The sequence below is a fragment of the Tenrec ecaudatus genome, chromosome 17 (assembly GCF_050624435.1).
Source record: "Tenrec ecaudatus isolate mTenEca1 chromosome 17, mTenEca1.hap1, whole genome shotgun sequence".
Classification (NCBI taxonomy): Eukaryota; Metazoa; Chordata; class Mammalia; order Afrosoricida; family Tenrecidae; genus Tenrec; species Tenrec ecaudatus.
Genome location: NC_134546.1, coordinates 9,529,329 through 9,547,232, shown reverse-complemented (window position 1 = coordinate 9,547,232; position 17,904 = coordinate 9,529,329). Strand labels below are relative to the sequence as shown.

Sequence of the window (17,904 nt, the reverse complement as noted above, 5' to 3'; positions counted from 1 at the left end):
AGAAATAAGTGTTTAGAATAATTATCATAATTCACCCTGATTTTGATAATACTTTTTGTGTAACAAATGGTATGTTAATCCATATACCACAAGTACTTCACGTATAAATTTTCTGGATAATGGTTACTCTAGTACAAGCCTGAAGTTACACAAGTCCCACGTAAGAGGGCCTTTGCAGTGCCAGATCCACCAGCTTACACAGATGTGCAAGAACGAGAGAGAAAGATAAGCATACTGTCGCTGATAAAAATCTTCTCCTTACCTTGAATTAAAGATACTAGTAAGTATATAGGAAACCTGCAAGATGCACTGTATGTTTAATGAAACCAAAACTCTGCCAGTGGCAAGTCAGTTCTAATTCAGAAGGCCTGGGTAAGGCTTTCCAAGACATTTCTTTACAGGAACAGATGGCTTCATCTTTTCCCAAGGAGAAGCTGGTGAGCTTGAACCTCTGACCTTGTGGTTAGCAGCATCAGGTCTCCTTGTAGTAATGTAGTACATATCTAAAGAGTCACAACATATTTATTTAAGCAGAAGAAATTATTGGCAAATATTTTCATGCTAGGTGTGTGCATACTAAGTTTATAACCCAGTTCTTCTGTTTATTCAATGTTAAGTAACCTTATGAGACAGTGACATGCTGACAAGATGACTAGGGTCAGGAATTTTAGGAAACCTTGGAAATGGTACCTTTAAAGATAATTTAACTCTTGAATGACTCAATTACCTTTCTACTTTTTTAGTTGACACCTTGTATTTTCATTAAGAAAGGAGAATTTTTTTTGAGATTTTGTTATAAATTTGATACATATCATGTGAAAGAGCTTCAAAAAGTTTGTGGAAAGAAGTAAAACATAATAGATTTTTTTTCCCCCACAAATTTTTTAAGCTCCCTTGTCTATCCCTCAGGACTCTGCCCCACCTCCTGGATCCTTAGACAAGACACAAAATTGAAACAATTAACAAACCCACTGCTATCAAGTTGAGTCTGACTCAATTACCCGATAGTGAGTTTGTGGGGAATGAAATCTTTTCAGGAGTTGACAGCCTTAGCATGCTCTCAAGGAGTAGGTGGTGGAGTTGAACTTCCAGCTTTTCAATTATCTGTCCAACACTTTGCCCACAATGTCGCTAGGGCTCCACCCATAGGAACCCAGAAATATGCCCACACAATTTATCTCCCAGGAAAGGGAAAAACAAAACAAAAAAACAACCAACTGAGACTAAAGTTCTGCAAAATCAAACCTCCAGTATGGATCAGTCATACAATACTTGCAAAACCAGTAATTTGTGTCACATCTCCATTTGTTCCATTTCAAACAATTATATGGGTCCCCTGAGTGCTGCTTGCACTGTCAGTGGGAAATCAGTTGCCCAATTCACTACGGGAGCAGTGAATTCTTTAATGTAGCTCTTCCAGCCAAAGTCTCTAACTCCACCAAAGGACCTTTACCTGCAGGGGTCTGGCTAAGAATGTGGGGGAAGGTACTGATAGGATTCACCTGGGAATAATTGTGATCAGGATTCCCTGCAATGCCATCCTGTTGTGTATAAAATGAGCCCTTTGAGAAGCAGGAGGAGGGATTTCATTTCCAGCAAGAGGCAAAAGTGAAGTGCATCCTCTGGAACTGAGATCCTTGCACACTGAAACTCCTGGATCCAAAAAACAGTCATAACATCAAAGAAGCAGAACCAGAAGCCAGAGCATGGAACAGAGTGGTGAACTTCTAACCTATGTAAGGAGTGGTTTATGCAGGAAGCTGACTTGCAGCATGGGGTACCTCTAGGTATTTATTTGGGGGAGCTGGGTTTGCTAACCCGCAGAGCTTGAGCTGAATGTTTCCGGGTTTAGGCTTCTAGTGGAGTAGTATGCCCCTTTGGGAGCATGTATTGGCAGACTTGAAAGAACTTGCTAACCTGTCGTAATAAACAACTCTCCTGAGCATTTCTCACTGGCATTACAATTTAACTTACTTAATGAACCCTTTAATCATGAATTCTGTCTGAGTTCTATGTAGCCATTTCAATAGATATTAGAACCCAGAGAAGTAAAAAAGAGAATAAGGCAACACAACCCCACAATAGGAAGACATAGTGGTACTATATGTTTTGCCAGTCATGAAAGGACTAAGTAAATAGTGTTTAGCAATTTGTAATATTTATTGGTTTTTTGCTTCCTATTGTCTACCAAAGAATTGAGTTCAAATGCTTATATGCTCAGGGGAGTCTTTTTTTACTCTGTGGGGATATCTGCAGTGATATCTAAAGTGATCGCAGCATTGGAGCAATCTTGGGGTTTCTCAAGGTTTGGAGTTCCTAGCAGACAGATAGATCTACTTGGAGTTTGCACATGTATTTGTTGACTCCAGGGCTCCTTAGCTGAATAATTAGACCTATAAGATAAACAATAATACGAGGAAGGTACATTTTTTAGAGCAATCCAGTATATAAGATAAGGTCAGCATCTGCCCTGAGACAAAGTTAAAAAGGCAGCAAGGGGACAGGAAAGGATGAATGAAAAAAGGAAATACAAGGAAGATGTGGGATAGATCCTGTTACATTGTGGGGATTATAATCTATGGCATGAAACAAAATGTGTAGGAATTGTTCAATTAAAAATTAATGTGCTCTGTAAACTTTCACCCAAAACATAATTACATTTAAAAAATAGGCATAAAGCTCCTTGTGAAGCAGTTTTATCTCCAGTCTTCTGGGTAACTGCCTTCCCATATTATAGCAGAGGAGTTCAGGTTTAGTTTCTGGAGAGTCTGAAAGAGAGACTTTAATGTATGTCAAAGGATGATTAATGCTGTGTCCAACTAAATATTAAAGTCTAAGATCCCTAGTCTTTTCCTCCCTGAACACTGGCGTTCATAGCACACTTTTCTGGTAAGAAACTTTACAGGCCCCTTGACACTAGTCTTTCAGTGTTGGAAACAACATGGAGGTCACATCTAACCTCTGGGTACTGATTGCCACAATGAAGAGGTCCTACACGCCTCCATCTTCATTCCTTTTAAACTATTCTGAATCTAACCAGCCCTCTGTAATTCTTTGCAATGGCCACCCAGAGCTCCCAAATGATGCTCACAAGCAGGAGGTTTATTAGGAAGTTAACAGCAAGAATCAGGAGTTGTAACAGGTACAACAATTGTAACAGGTTACAATTCAGGTAAGAAGTTCTCAGGATATAGTTGTTCAGTCAGGAAAGTATTTTTGCTGTGCCTGCAGCTATGCCTCCCTCTAACTCTCAGCCCCTTGCTCTGCTCTGGTAACGTTACAAAGCTGTTTTATGGCTACCCATTAATGCCCCCAAAGACGTGCAACTCCACTGTAAGCCTAAAGGCACTCAATGCCATTTCACATGAGTCTGAAAATTTAGCTCCCACAATTAAGGGCCCCAAAGCACCCCACTCCACAAGCAAGCATCTTGCCCTAAAGCACTGAGCCTTATTTGCTCTTTGGGTAGGGAAGTCTTCCAACTCTGGTTCATGCTCTGGTGCCTAGTTCTGCTGTTGCTTCTCTTCTCTGTCAACACCGCCTCCTGGATCAAGGAGGCTCACTGCACAGCTAACTCATGGTCAAAAGGGTGTGCTTCACCCCTGGCTGTTTTGCTGGTAATGTGACACACACCCACACCCCTACCACCTCCACTTTCCTAGTTTTAAGATGGCACTCATGCATAAACCTATTAATAGTCACATAGATTAATCACAATATCCTATCAGAATCTTCCCTCACCTTCTTACCCTGACCCACCAAGAAAATGAAGGTCATGTGGTAGGAGTAACAAAGGTTGTGGATAAGAAAACCATCTTAAATAATTCACTGGAGTCTCCAGAAAACCATCGAGTAGATCGGGCCTCGCTGGAACCAGCGAGGCCCCCCAGAGCTCCACCTAGTTCACAGCATCAAACCCCGCAACAGCAGAACAACGAGGCGGCAATGGCCAAACCCCAGGTGGCTGTAGCGCCCGTATTAATGTCCAAGCTGTCTGTCAACGCTCCCAAATTTTACCCATCAAGTTATTCTTCTAACTATACCGAATCCTATGAGGATGGTTGTGAAGATTATCCTACTCTGTCAGAATATGTTCAGGACTTTTTGAATCACCTTACAGAGCAGCCTGGCTATTTTGAAACTGAAATTGAACAGTTTGCAGAGACCCTGAATGGCTGGGTTACCACAGATGACACTTTGCAAGACTTTGTGGAACTCATCTATCAACAAGCCACATCGATCCCAAACTTCTCCTATATGGGAGCTCATCTGTGCAACTACCTGTCGCATCATCTGACAATTAACCCACAGAGTGGCAACCTCCGCCAGTTGTTACTGCAAAGATGTCGGACTGAATATGAAGTTAAAGATCAAGCTGCAAAAGGGGATGAAGCAACTTGAAAATGATTTCATGCATTTGTCCTTTTTCTGGGAGAATTGTATCTTAATCTGGAGATCAAAGGGACAAATGGACAGGTCACAAGAGCAGATATTCTACAGAATGGTCTTCGGGAGTTACTGAATGCCCTCTTTTCCAAACCTGTGGATGACAACTTAATTTGTGCAGTAAAATTACTCAAATTGACAGGGTCAGTTTTGGAAGATGCCTGGAAGGAGAAAGGAAAAACTGATATGGAAGAAATTATTCAGAGAATTGAAAATGTTGTCCTAGATGCAAATTGCAGCAGAGACGTCAAACAGATGCTCTTGAAGCTTGTAGAACTACGGTCCAGTAACTGGGGTAGAGTCCATGCAACTTCCACATATAGAGAGGAAACACCTGAAAATGATCCTAACTATTTTATGAATGAACCAACATTTTATACATCTGATGGTGTTCCTTTCACTGCAGCTGATCCAGATTACCAAGAGAAATATCAAGAGCTACTTGAAAGAGAAGACTTTTTTCCAGATGATGAAGAAAATGGAACAGATTTATCGGGGGCTGGTGATCCATACTTGGATGATATTGATGATGAGATGGACCCAGAAATAGAAGAAGCTTATGAAAAGTTTTGTTTAGAATCAGAGCGTAAGTGAAAGCAGTAAAGATAAGTTTCAGCGTATCAGATTTATACAACAGTTTAGGTATGGTGATTTAGCAGAACACAGGAAAGCAAGAAAACACATCACACGTATACCAAATTAAGGATATTGAGTTATGTTACTAATGTATGCAACTTTTAATTTTCTGTAACACTCTCTGCCAAAATAAACTGTTCCCTATAACTTAAAAAAAAAATTCACTGTACTGAAGGGCCCCAACGTGTTAATTCCCTGAATTACACTAAATGAAAATTCTCTCAATCCATACTCTGAGTTTCCAATTCACAATTTTAGCCTAACACTTGAACTACTAGCAGATGACCAAGAATCATTATATTTTAGAAAAGTCACTAATAAGTTAATTGAGAGTGCCTCCTCCTCCTCACAGACCCCCATGCCCTACCCCTGCAACCAGAGGCTCCCACCTACTCCCCAAGCCCCTGTGCAGCCTCACCCAGGTGGAACGGGCAATGGTGATTCCCATGCCACTTGCCCAGGACCCACTGGCCACCCAGGAACCAGTGAGAATACTTCTTGCACCCACGTTACCTGCCAGGCAGATGCATATCTCACCAACATCAGTCAAATTCTGACAGGCACAAACTACAACTGCCCTATGACAAGCAGAAGACCCTTGGGCCTTCATTTAATGACCACCCATCACAGAATAGTTACTGCTGGCCATCTACCCTAACACTGAAAACTATTGATACCTTATTAACTACCGAAATGTCAATTCTTCCACTAACAATGGGCTTAGTCCATTTGAGGAACACTTGCTCACAGTGCATAGGAAGAACTCCTCCTTCAAACTCCTGAATATACACTGCACCGCAGAGGGAAAAAAAAAACAAATTATATGAAAAAACTGGATAAGGTGGTTCAAACAAGTGAGCAAAACAAGGGTCAGAAAACCTTCATGAAAAAGAAATAGAGTCCGGCCAGGAAGCGATGATATACCTAGGTGGGCTTTACACCTGCATTGGCCCATCTGGGCCAGGTGAATTCAATTTGGCAGATGGGGTCGACCAGGATTGTTGACTGTGCCTTCCAGCGGAAGACCTGAAAACCCAGAATCCAGAGCCTTGTGGCTCTTTCTGCTTCTCAAGCTGCTCCTCAGAGGTCATGCAGTGATCTCCTCTGGCCTCAGGACTCCACGTGCGGGTGTGAGGTGCCTGTGTAAACTTGAAGCTTATTTTACCCTTTCTCCTTTGGATCACAAAAAGAAAGAAAAAAAGAAAAAGAAATAGTAATGAACTTATCAGGTATGACAAGGAATTCAAAAGACTTTTAACCTTATGACCTGGATAGAGCAGAAATTTCTGGGCCTTGGTTTTCCAAACTGTAGTACCTCCAATTGAAAATGAACAGCTACAAAAATCCATTCAGTATCATGATTTTTTTTAAAGTATGAGTCTACGAAAACTGATGTCACTAAAGATTAAATGCAACACAAAGACTAATATTTAAGACACTGAAGAGCTGAAATGGACTGGTATTGGCCACTGAGTAAATTAGACAATTGATATGGTTTGCTAGGCCCAGAATGACAACTTGAGAGGATGGCATTTCATTCATCCACAAAAGGAACAATTTAAGCTCTATCTTAAAGTGCAATGCTATCTGTGATAGGATAGTATCCATATGCTTACTGCTTAACGTGGCTATTAAAATATGGGCACCAACCCTTATAGTGAATGATAGAGAAACTGAAGAATTAAACTTTCTTCACTCTAAAATTGATATACCATGCAATGAATCAAAATGCAAAAATAAATTCTGGTTAAAATGTACAAACTATAAACAGAGCAATCAGCATTCATTGAAAAATAATGCCTTGATAATATAGAATTTTAACAAGACCAATGACACATTCATTAGGAATAGATATTTTCAACAGAATACAGTGACTATACACGTGGTCCTTACCAGATAGAACGTACAGGAATAAAACCTGTTACATCTATGGAAAGAGACGTTAGAGAAGCTCAATACTATTAGCTAAAGTGAAGGGTCAACTGTAGAAAAAAGATTGCTGTGTGCAAAAGAACAAGTCCATGAGAGCCAAATACAACCTCGAATCCCACCTAGATTTTGAGAACATCTCAAGAACATATATTATGCACTGACTACTAATGTCCGAAGACTGGAATAGTTATGGGATGACATCAAGAATATCATATGAATAAAAGAGAAGGTAATTAATAAGACAGAAATTAAAGAAAATAACTGTCAGACAGGATATAGAGGGATTAGAGCTCTCATACACTGCTGGTGGGACTACAAATATGTACTACTACAGTAGAAAGAAATATGGTGTTACCTCAAACAGCTGGGTATAGAAATGCCGTACAATCCAGCAATCCCTCTGCTGAGTATAAACCCTGAAGAATAGTCAGCATGACTAGGTGTATGCACACCCATATTCATTCCAGCACTGTTTACAACAGAAAGATGTTCACTTAAAAAGAATAAAGAAACTTTGGTATATACATACAATGGAGTATTATGTATTGCTAAAAAATAAAAAATCCAAGAAGCACCTTATGGCATGGATTAACCTGGAGAACATTATGTTGCATGAAATTAGTCACAAAAGCAAATATTGTATGAGACCACTGTTATAAAGGGGGGTGGGGAGACAAACACTTTCATGCCAAAGGGAACAGATTTTGGAGGTTCACAAGGAAGGGAGGGCAGATCAGTAGACTAGAGGGCTGACAAGTATTAACTTCGGTAAAGGAAAAGATAATCTATAAGAGAAAAAAGATAAATGAAGGGGCAGGGGAAGTTATTGGAGGGGCGGTGCTAAGTAGTTTGAACTGTTGAATATAAAACTTATGATCTAAAATGTAAATGCCAACCTATTTCACAATTTAAAAAAATTTTAAGGCATTTCATAAATTCAACACTTCTTCTTTATCAATAAACATAAATAAGTAAGATAAGGAAATCCCTCAATAGAATTAAGGGCATAGATGGGAAAACAACCAAAACAATCAAGTCGATTCCAACTCATAAAGTAGACCTATTCTCAACTCAGAAAGATAGCAAGCTTTTCTCTCTGTGAACAAGAATGAGCTATGGATGGTCTTTATCACTATTGTTATTCGATATTATACTAGAAGTCCTAGATTAAACAATGTGAGAAAATAAATGACTCAAAATTAAAAGGATGTAGTCAAACTATTCTTATTTGCAGATGGCATGATGCTATTCGTAGAAAATTCCAAAGATTCCACAAGAAAGTTACTGGAACTAATAGATTCAGCAAAATGGCAGAGTATATGATGCACATGTAAAAATCACATGGTTTCCTCTATACTAACAAGGATTCTCTAAGAGATATCAATAAAACATCATTTACCATAGTCCTCCAGATAATAAATAATAAAATGGCAAGGAGTGAACCTACCCAGAGACACGAAAACTATCAAGTTGTCAAGTGCTATCAAACACTGCCCGACCTTGCCATCATAACAAAGGTTACAGACACTGTGCCACTGCATCTCCTTGAGGTCTTCCTCTTTTACACTGTCCATCTACTTTAACAAGCAATGATGTCTTTTGCAGGGACTGGTCTCTCTTGATAGCATATCCACTGTATATGAGGTGAAAAAATCTCAGTATCTTCACTGTACTTCCTTTGAGACCGATTTTTTTGGTCTTTATAGCAGTCCCTGGTACTTTTCAATATTCTTTGCCAGCACCATATTGATTCTCCATTTTCCTTACCCATTGTCCAGCTTTTGCATCCATAAGGAGTAATTAAATAAACTGGTGTCTTAGGCTGGGTTCTCCAGAGACACAAAACCAGTGGAATACACACATACACACACACGGGGGTACCCCGTCTAAAAGCAGATTTTTCTCTCCCTCAAAGCTATTTAATTTTTTTTAACAAGACAACCTTACCACCTTCAGAGTACTCTCCATTACACTTAATACATTTATCAAATCTGCAATTTCATTCTTAGAAACAATTTTCAAACTCATCTGTATGGATGGCTCACAGAACCTCCCTCGATTTTTTAATTCACCTCTTCTACATCGTCCTTTCATGTCCCTCTTCATTTGCAGAAACAAGGTCACATGGAGCAAAGTCAGGTGAGTAAGGTGTGTGAAGCCAGAGAGGCATGCTGTGTTTTTCCAAAAACTGGCACAGTGACATGGCTGCGAGCAGATGCATTGTTGTGGCCAAATCAGGCCTTTTCTGTCCTACACTATTATACTATCTTTTCAGAAACTCGCAGTAGAAAACTTGATTAGCAGTCTGACCTGGTGGACTGAACTCCAAATGCACTACAAGCCGACATTTTCATCCATTCGGGAAGTTGACAGATGTCCAAAACGAAGTTTGCCATCAATGGACATCTTACCTTTTTCGAAATGGGAAAACCACTCGTACACTTCAGTTTTTCCCATAATGCTGTCTGTCCTTGTACACTATGTTGAACATCACAGCAGTTTCTGCGGCATCTTTCCCCGAGCTGGAAACAAAATTTCACAGCAGCATGCTCTTCTCTTAAATCAGCCATCACACAAAAAAAAGGTTCCAGCAAAACTGCTTTCACCAAAAAACTCACTGTGATCAAAGAGAACCTTCCCATGCGACACCACTGGGTGCACTAACTCAGAGCGAGTTTCACGATGCTTGCCTAACAGGAAAAATGCCTATAAAGAAAGCTCCTGCCAGTGGAACTTTTTCCTGTGTTTTGTTCATTTGTGTGTATGTACGTATATGTGGGTGTATGTATATATGTATGTATATATAGAAAGAGAGAAAAAACAATTTGTGTCAAGAAAATGACTCACAGTTATAGAAGTGGCAAGCTCAAGGTTACTTCTCACTCACGGAGCTGTGGGGGAAGATGACAGTTGTGTAGTGGCTAAAGCAAATTGATCCACAGTTGATATATAAGAGGGCAGGTTGCTGATGAATTCCCAGGATAGGCAGGCAGTACAGAAGGCCCATGGCTCAAGCCTGAAGAGCCAGAAGTTAGAGAATGAGCCAGAAGACAGATAAAGATTTAACAAAAACCAAGCAAGCTTGTCCAAAGTGTCCATTACTATAGGAAGGTCATATAGCCCCCAAGGAGATTTCATTTCAACTGATTGGATAAGAACTGCTTACTACTGAGTGGCTTCTCATAGTAAACCCACTGTGAAAATTACTGCAGTGTGTTAGATCAGATTATGGGTAATCACTAGATCTTAATTGCTAAACAATCCTGACAAAGCTAAGTGGACACAAAACTTTAGCCATCACACATGACTTGAGTCAGGAGCATCTTAGTCCTCAAAGTGACACTCTAACATTTTTTAAAGTTTGTATGTAGCTTATTTGCCCAATGTAATACATTGTTTTATTTCTTCATTTCTGCTTTCATGAATAGACCGGATTCAAGTAAAACAAAATCCTTGACAACTTCAATCTTTTTTTTTTTAAATCATTGTATTGAGGGCTCGTACTACTCTTATCACAATCCATACATACATTCATTTGTTGCCCTCATCATTCTCAAAACATTTGCTTTCTACTTGAGCTCTTGGTACCAGCTCATTTTCCCCTCTCTCCCTGCTCCCCCCTTTCTCATGAACACTTGATAATTTATAATTATTTTTTTGTTATATCTTACACTGTCTGATGTCTGCCTTTACCCACTTTTCTGTTGTCTGTCCCCCAGGGAGGAGGTTATATGTAGATCCTTGTAATCTGTTTCCCCTTTCCACCATACCTTCCCTCCGCCTTCCCTGTATCACCACTGGTCCTGACGGGATTATCTGCCCTAGATTCCCTGTGTTTCCAGTTCCTATCTGTACAGTGTACATCCTCTGGTCTGGCCAGATATGTAAGGTAGAACTGGGATCATGAGAGGGGGGGGGAGGAGAGAAAGTACTTAAGAACTAGAGGAAAGTTGTATGTTTCACTGTTGCTACACTGACTACACCCCTGACTGACTCATCTCCTCCCCACGATCCTTCTGTAAGGGGATGTCCAGGACAACTTCCATCTTTTCTCTCATTATCATGATGTCTATTGGTCCATTTGTGAGGATTTTTTTCCTTGTTTAGTTGTAATCTATACTGAAGACTGTAGGCTTTGATCTTCATCCCCAGGTGTTTCAAATTCTCCTTGTTTTCAGCAAGCAAAGTTTTCATCAATCCTGATGATGACATATTCTTCATGTAATCCAGTTCCTTGTATTGTTTGCTCAGCATACAGATTCAAAAAGCATGTTGAATTATACAGCCCTAATGCACACCTTTCCTAATTTTAAGCCATGTCCTAGCCCATTTTTCTGTTCAAACAACTGCTTCCATGTACATGTTCCACAGGAGCACAATAAAGATTTCTGAAATTCATATTCTCCCTGTTATTCATAGTTTGTTACGATTCACACAGTAAAATGTCTTTGCATTGTCAATGAAACACAGGTACCTTTCTGGTATTTCCTTTCAGCCATGATCTATCTGATGTCAACAATGACATTCCTCCTTTTGTGTCCTAAGGGTGTCTGAGTCAAAATCAAGTCATCAGCAGAGGATTTATTTAATTCTGAAAAGAATTATAGGATCCATTTCTTGTGAGCTTTTGGTCACAATGTTTTCACCAACCAATCAATATATAAACTTAGGTGTACCTGTGAAAAACACCTTATTTGCTTCATTAATATTGAACTCATGGTCTGCAGTTGTATAAGGCACAGAATACATTTCTCACCCTCCGGTCCACTACATCACTGGGCTTGGAGCCATTTTCAAAAGCAAAATCACACACACACACACACACACACACACACACACAAAAATATGAAAAACCAGCAATGCCCCCTTGCAGTGTCCCCTTGCTCAGCCTCAGCTGGGAGAAGTACCGCCCATTTTTCTCTTCTTCACACATCTGTGAGTGACCCCAAAGTACCACAGATGTTGATTTTAGTACTACAGGTTTATTTTAGAGAGTAAACAAATTTTCAGTGTAGAATCTGTTAGAGAAATTGTATGTACATATGCTTTGTAATATTTTCTAGATATGTAAAGGTCATTATATGGAAAACTAGGGGAAAGGAAAACAAGTACTTTAAAATCAAAAGTTTGTTAAATGATCATTTTTATGTACATTATCCCAGGTAAAATGATGCAAGAAAATTCTACTCTCTTAGATGTGTTCTCTCCTCGGGGACTTGAACTTCAATCTGGGATTTTCAAAGACTGATATGGTTGCAGGGTCTTTTTAAAGCGTTTGGGGACAGGGCTGATAAAGTGTGGTTTTAGTTATTGGCATGTCTGTGTAATAAAGCATGTAGGAAGCGTGACTGACAGGCCAGAAGTATGAATGAGGAAAACTTATGCTTATGTCTGCTTCAGTGGCTCTTAGCCACACCCTGCTTGTAAATTATAAACTGTCATTCAATGTAGCACAGTGATGTTTTAAACAAGCCAAGCTATAGCAGCTCTACTCCTTTTGTCTTAATGCCTAAAGGTAAATTCAGGAAATGCTTCTACGTTTTAGCTCATAAAAGCATCCATCTGCAAAAAGCTAAATAACAAACTGTAATAGTAAAGGGAAATGCAAAGATGATTTGTGATATCATTCATACATACATTGTGTATTTGAACAAGACATTGTAATTAGCTAATTCATCTTCATTATAGGCTAGCCAGTATTTCAAAGTGAGGGCAAAAAAATATTTTCTTAGTTTGATTAACAGTACACACTGAATCAAAGTTGCCATTACTATCAAAACCTTCGCTGAATAACTTTACTATATTTTATAAACCATGGTACAATCTATGCTTCAAAGTTATCTTCAAAGCATGCTGCATTTTAAGCAAAATTCCAACTATACTGTAAGATATTAAATGAAGAAGCAAATTATGTGTTCATAACATCCTTTCCTAACAACATGACAATTTTGAACTGAAATAAATTACTATATATATATATTGTAGTTTATTGGCAATGATACTCAAAATATACTTTTAGAATATAAAATTATAGAGACCTGGGATGTAGTGGTTGAGGGAGTCAGCTGATATCCCAAAGCTCAGCAAGTCAAGCCTACCAACAACTCTGTGGGAAAAAAGATGTGGCAATCAACTGCCATAAATATTTACAGCCATGAAGAAAGCTGATGGTGCCTGGCTATCAAAAGATATAGGGGTCTTAAAGGCTTGAAGGTAAACAAGCAGCCACCTAGCTCAGAAGCAACAAAGCCTATGTGGAAGAAGCACACCAGCCTGCGTGATCACGAGGTGCCGAAGGGATCAGTTATTGGGCTTACCTCCATAAGATTGTGTGCTTACCTCCATAAGATTGCTGAAGACAAAGCAGGTGAATAAACGAATATGGTGAAGAAGCTGATGGTGTCCAGCTATCAAAAGATATAGCATCTGGTGTTTTAAAGGCTTGAAGATAAACAAGTGGTCATCTAGCTCAGAAGCAACAAAGCCCACATGGAAGAAGCACACCAGCCCATGCGATCACGAGGTGTCAAAGGGATCAGGTATCAGGCATCATCTGAACAAAAAATCTTATAGTGAATGAAGGGGGGAGTGCAGGGTAGAGACCCAAAGCCCATTTGTAGGCCACTGGACATCCCCTTACAGAAAGGTCTCGGGGAGGAGACAAGCCTCCCCGCACCCCTCATCATGATCCCAATTCTACCTTGCAAGTCTGGCTAGACCAGAGGATGTACACTGGTACAGATAGGAACAGGTAACACAGGGAATCCAGGGTGGATGATCCCTTCAGGACCAGTGGTGTGAGTGGTGATACTGGGAGGGTAGAGGAAGAGTGGGTTGGAGGGGAGTAACCGATTTTAAGGATCTACATGTGACCTCCTCCCTGGGGGACAACAACAGAAAAGTGGGTGAAGGGAGATGTTGGACAGGGCAAGATATGACAAAATAATAACTTATAAATTATCAAGGGTTCATGAGGGAGGGGGAGGGAGGGGAAAATGAGGGGCTGATGTCAGGGGCTTAAGTGGAGAGCAAATGTTTTGAGGATGATGAGGGCAATGAATGTACAGATGTGCTTTACACAACTGATGTATGTGTGGATTGTGTTAAGAGTTGTATGAGCCCCTAATAAAACGATTTAAAAAAAGAATGTCTTCCTCATAAAATATATATATATATATATTTACAGCTCTGGAAGCCCTATGGGATAGTGATAGCAACCAAGTAGGGCAGAGTAAACCTATCAGCTTAACAACTCGTGTGAAGTTTGTGTTTATTCTTAAAATATTAACTTTTCTCAAAACAACTCAAACAGCCTAAGCGAAAGTCCCCACAGTCTTCGCCTGCCTGACCAAAAACCTTACTCGAAACAATATTTATGGTTTGAGTTTCATAAGCTAAAAATTCAAATGCCTAACTTTTAGTTAAATTTAAAAATGTCAAAAAAATTTAAAATGTCTTCATAATTTTACCATGAATTATTAAATTGAATTCTAATTGCTGTCAACTTTGAGGTAAAAATTGTGTAATTGCTTAGCATCTTAGTGTTGAATAGTGACACTTGTGATTTTTGTTTCTGAATAATACACCATGGATGTAACCTTAAGGGGCATTAGGTAATCTAGTCTCTTTATCTGTGGATCTAATTGTGAGACCCTGAGGTTTTCTTTTTCTAGGGGGACAAAGCTATGTCTCAGAAAGCCTATTTATCTGACAAGTAAGAAAAGATAAACACCTGTAAGTTGATGTTTAAAGCCCAAACCAGTTTTGAAGTAGAAAGAAAGGGAACACTAACAGTTCAAATTTCAGTCACTTTTCGTCAAAACCCATCAATGTGTGCACTGGTCCATTAATTATGCGGCCCAACCCAAAATGATATGTTAGTCTTCCTTCATACTGTAGGATGACAGTTGTGAGGTTAAGATTTTTGTTCAAGAACTAGAAGATTATTTCAAGTACTTTATTTATGGGTTTCAACAATTTACCTAGGTCATGAATGAAAATGAAATACTCCCCTAAACGAGGATCAAACCAACTATTCTCTAAATCACTGTCATAATCAAGATAAAAGGGAGGGAGGATAAATTTTAAATTATTATTACATTGGCTTAAACTTTTCTAATTGCTGAAACATTTAAAACTAGATATCAGTACACTTTTACTCTAAGGACCAAACTGGAAATATTTTAGGCTTTTTCACACTACTCAGTGCTGCCACTGGTACAAAAGCAGCCACAAGCAACTTAAGAATGGGTGAGCAACCTGTGCTCCACCAAAACGTCTCTGTGGACACTAAAATACACAACATAATAATCATGTGCCTTCTGCCTTTTTCAATCATGAACAATGTACAGTTCATTCTTAGCTCTTAGGCCATTAAAACAAAAGACAACAACCAAATGCGCAACGGGCTGGATGTGGTCCTCCTTAGGAGTCATGGCGCAGCTGGATGGCAGCTAGCAATAGCATAATTTTGAAGCCCTACTAAAGGATTATTTTGGTCTTTGTTTTATGTTTTCTTATATTTGTTTCAAAGGGAAAACATATGACCAAGATAATGAATTTTTAATCTTATTTAAGATATTTGAGACCCTATCAATGACTTCTATAATAGAGTGGCAGTATTAACATTTAAAGACCAAATGGATGTTAGAAGCAGCTCTGAAACTTGTCAAGACAAATGATTTGGTTACTGTTTAAGCAACATCAGGTGAGGTGTGGTCGAGAACTGGTGACCTTGAAGGAAGAAGCCCACACTGCACTGAAGGCCTCAGCAAAGCCACAAGGCTACAGGAATTGGCAGAATACCAATTGAAATGTTTCACAAACCAATGCAGTCCTGGACATGCTCAGTCATCTATGCCAAGAAATTTGAAAGACAACTACCCAGCCAGCCAAGTAGAAGAGATCCATATTTGTGCCACTTAGAAAAAAACCAAGGGCTGAATTTTGTTTGTTTTGGGGGTTTGGAAGGCTCTATCACAATTGAAAAGTTCTAGAGACAATCTGACATCGCTAGGGTTTGGTGTCATCAGTGCAGAAAATCTCGGAGTCACCACCCTATACCCACCCCCGCCCCCACCCCCATGCACTTCATCCCATACTAGATTATACAAAATCCTTACAACAAAGAGCAGATGTATTTTTTTGCAAAATCTGGAATTATAAGTTGCAACAGTAACTAAAAACCTTTATATTCTTTTCTTTTAATTACTACTTCATTTCCAAGAATTTTATTGCTATTCACTAATGCTACTTACCACAATATTGTAGCTACTACCAGAACTTGTGACAAAACCAGCAACTATAAAAACGCTTGCAGCAATAAACCAATAGCCCGTGCTTATAGTTCAGTATAGAAGCCAAGCAACTCAAAGAATCATTATCATTGGGTGACCATGATAGTTCTGATTGGGGATCATCAGAAGTTTCAAGGAGCAAATTAGCATAGAGTTTTAGCCATAGAGGTATTGATACATGCAAACTAGGCTTACATTATGGTGTCACCCTCCTAGAATACTATCACACCTCACCTCTAGTTATGCCAGTAGAGAAAGATAATCACTACGGAAAAATCAAGGGTATCCCTAGCAACCAGTTTGTATTCCCTAAATAGCTTTTGTCCCACCAGTGCTCTTTGGTGCAAAAAAAGACCCACTCTACATTTGAGATATGAAATGTTATGAGCCAGAAACATCTTGTCATACCAGAAAGTCAAAACAAATCTGGCAGGGATTGAATTATATCCCCCAAATTATATATTGCTAATTCTAACTCCATACCTCTGGATAGAATTCCATTTGGGAATCGAGCTCTCTTTGTTATGTTAATGAGATCATAAAGGTGTCAGGTGTGTCCTAAACCTTCACTTTTCAGATTAAATAGTAAACTAGGCACAGAGACCCGGAAACAGATGAGGGAAGATAGCCAAGAAACAGAGGAACAGACCCTTCTCCTAGACTCAGGGCCTTCTCGCTTGTTAAACTATAAACACTGTTTGTTAAAGCCACCCACCCATGGCATTGATCACAGTAACACTAGAGAGATGACGGAAGCTATCCTTTATTAGTGGCATGACATGTCTAAAGGGACACAAGCACCAACTTGAAGAAGGTCCCTCTGGCTAAAAATTGGGATACCCTGAGCATGACTACAGATAATCACTGCAGTGATTAAAGTATATCCTTCAGATTAAAAGTTCATAATACTTTTTAAAAGAATTGATTATCTCTGGAAAAATCCCAAAATTAAAGCCAAAAGCAAGCATTCCTACTGCTTATAGGAATTATAGGTAACCAGTAGTTGATGAGGGAACATGTCTCCTTATGTAAGTATTCCAGCTAGTAAAAATGCCTGTGTTCACCTTATTTTTGATAAGTTGTGGACACTGACTGATATTTCTCCCATCATCTGTTAGCTGCCTTTACCAGTCTAAAAGATAGAAAAATATTATTTTCCTTAAGATGGAATGGAGAAATGTTGTCTTTGGAGTGACAATAAAAGAAGACATGAACTAAGCTTAAAAGTAGAAAAAGTAACAAACTCACTGCCATCAAGTTGATTCCAGCTCACAGACACCCTCTAGGACAGGGTAGGGCTGCCCCATTGGGTTTCGAAGACTAACTCAGGAGTAGTAAACCTCATCTTTCTCCCAAGGACTGGCTAGTGGTTTTGAGCCACTGATCCTGTGGTTAGCAACCCAATGCATAACCCACTGTACCACCAAGGCTCCTAGAAAAAGGAGTAATGTTAAAATTTTCAAGATCTGAAATAATTTATTTACATGAATATTATCTGTAATTTTCTCAAGCTGGTACTTTGTCAGATTTACGAACCACTAAGAGATTTACCTTTCAATCTTCTGTTAGCTGTAAGTAACCAAACCAATTGCCA

The 17,904-nt window shown here is 39.3% G+C and overlaps 1 protein-coding gene and 1 pseudogene across 2 annotated transcripts in view; both read left to right on the top strand.

The window, feature by feature from the left end:
* The window catches only part of WDPCP (WD repeat containing planar cell polarity effector), a 392,539-nt gene that overhangs the window by 314,770 nt on the left and 59,865 nt on the right, over nucleotides 1–17,904 (top strand). The gene's annotated exons all lie outside the window — the stretch shown is intronic.
* LOC142430722 (polyadenylate-binding protein-interacting protein 1 pseudogene) lies at nucleotides 3,904–5,049 on the top strand (annotated as a pseudogene).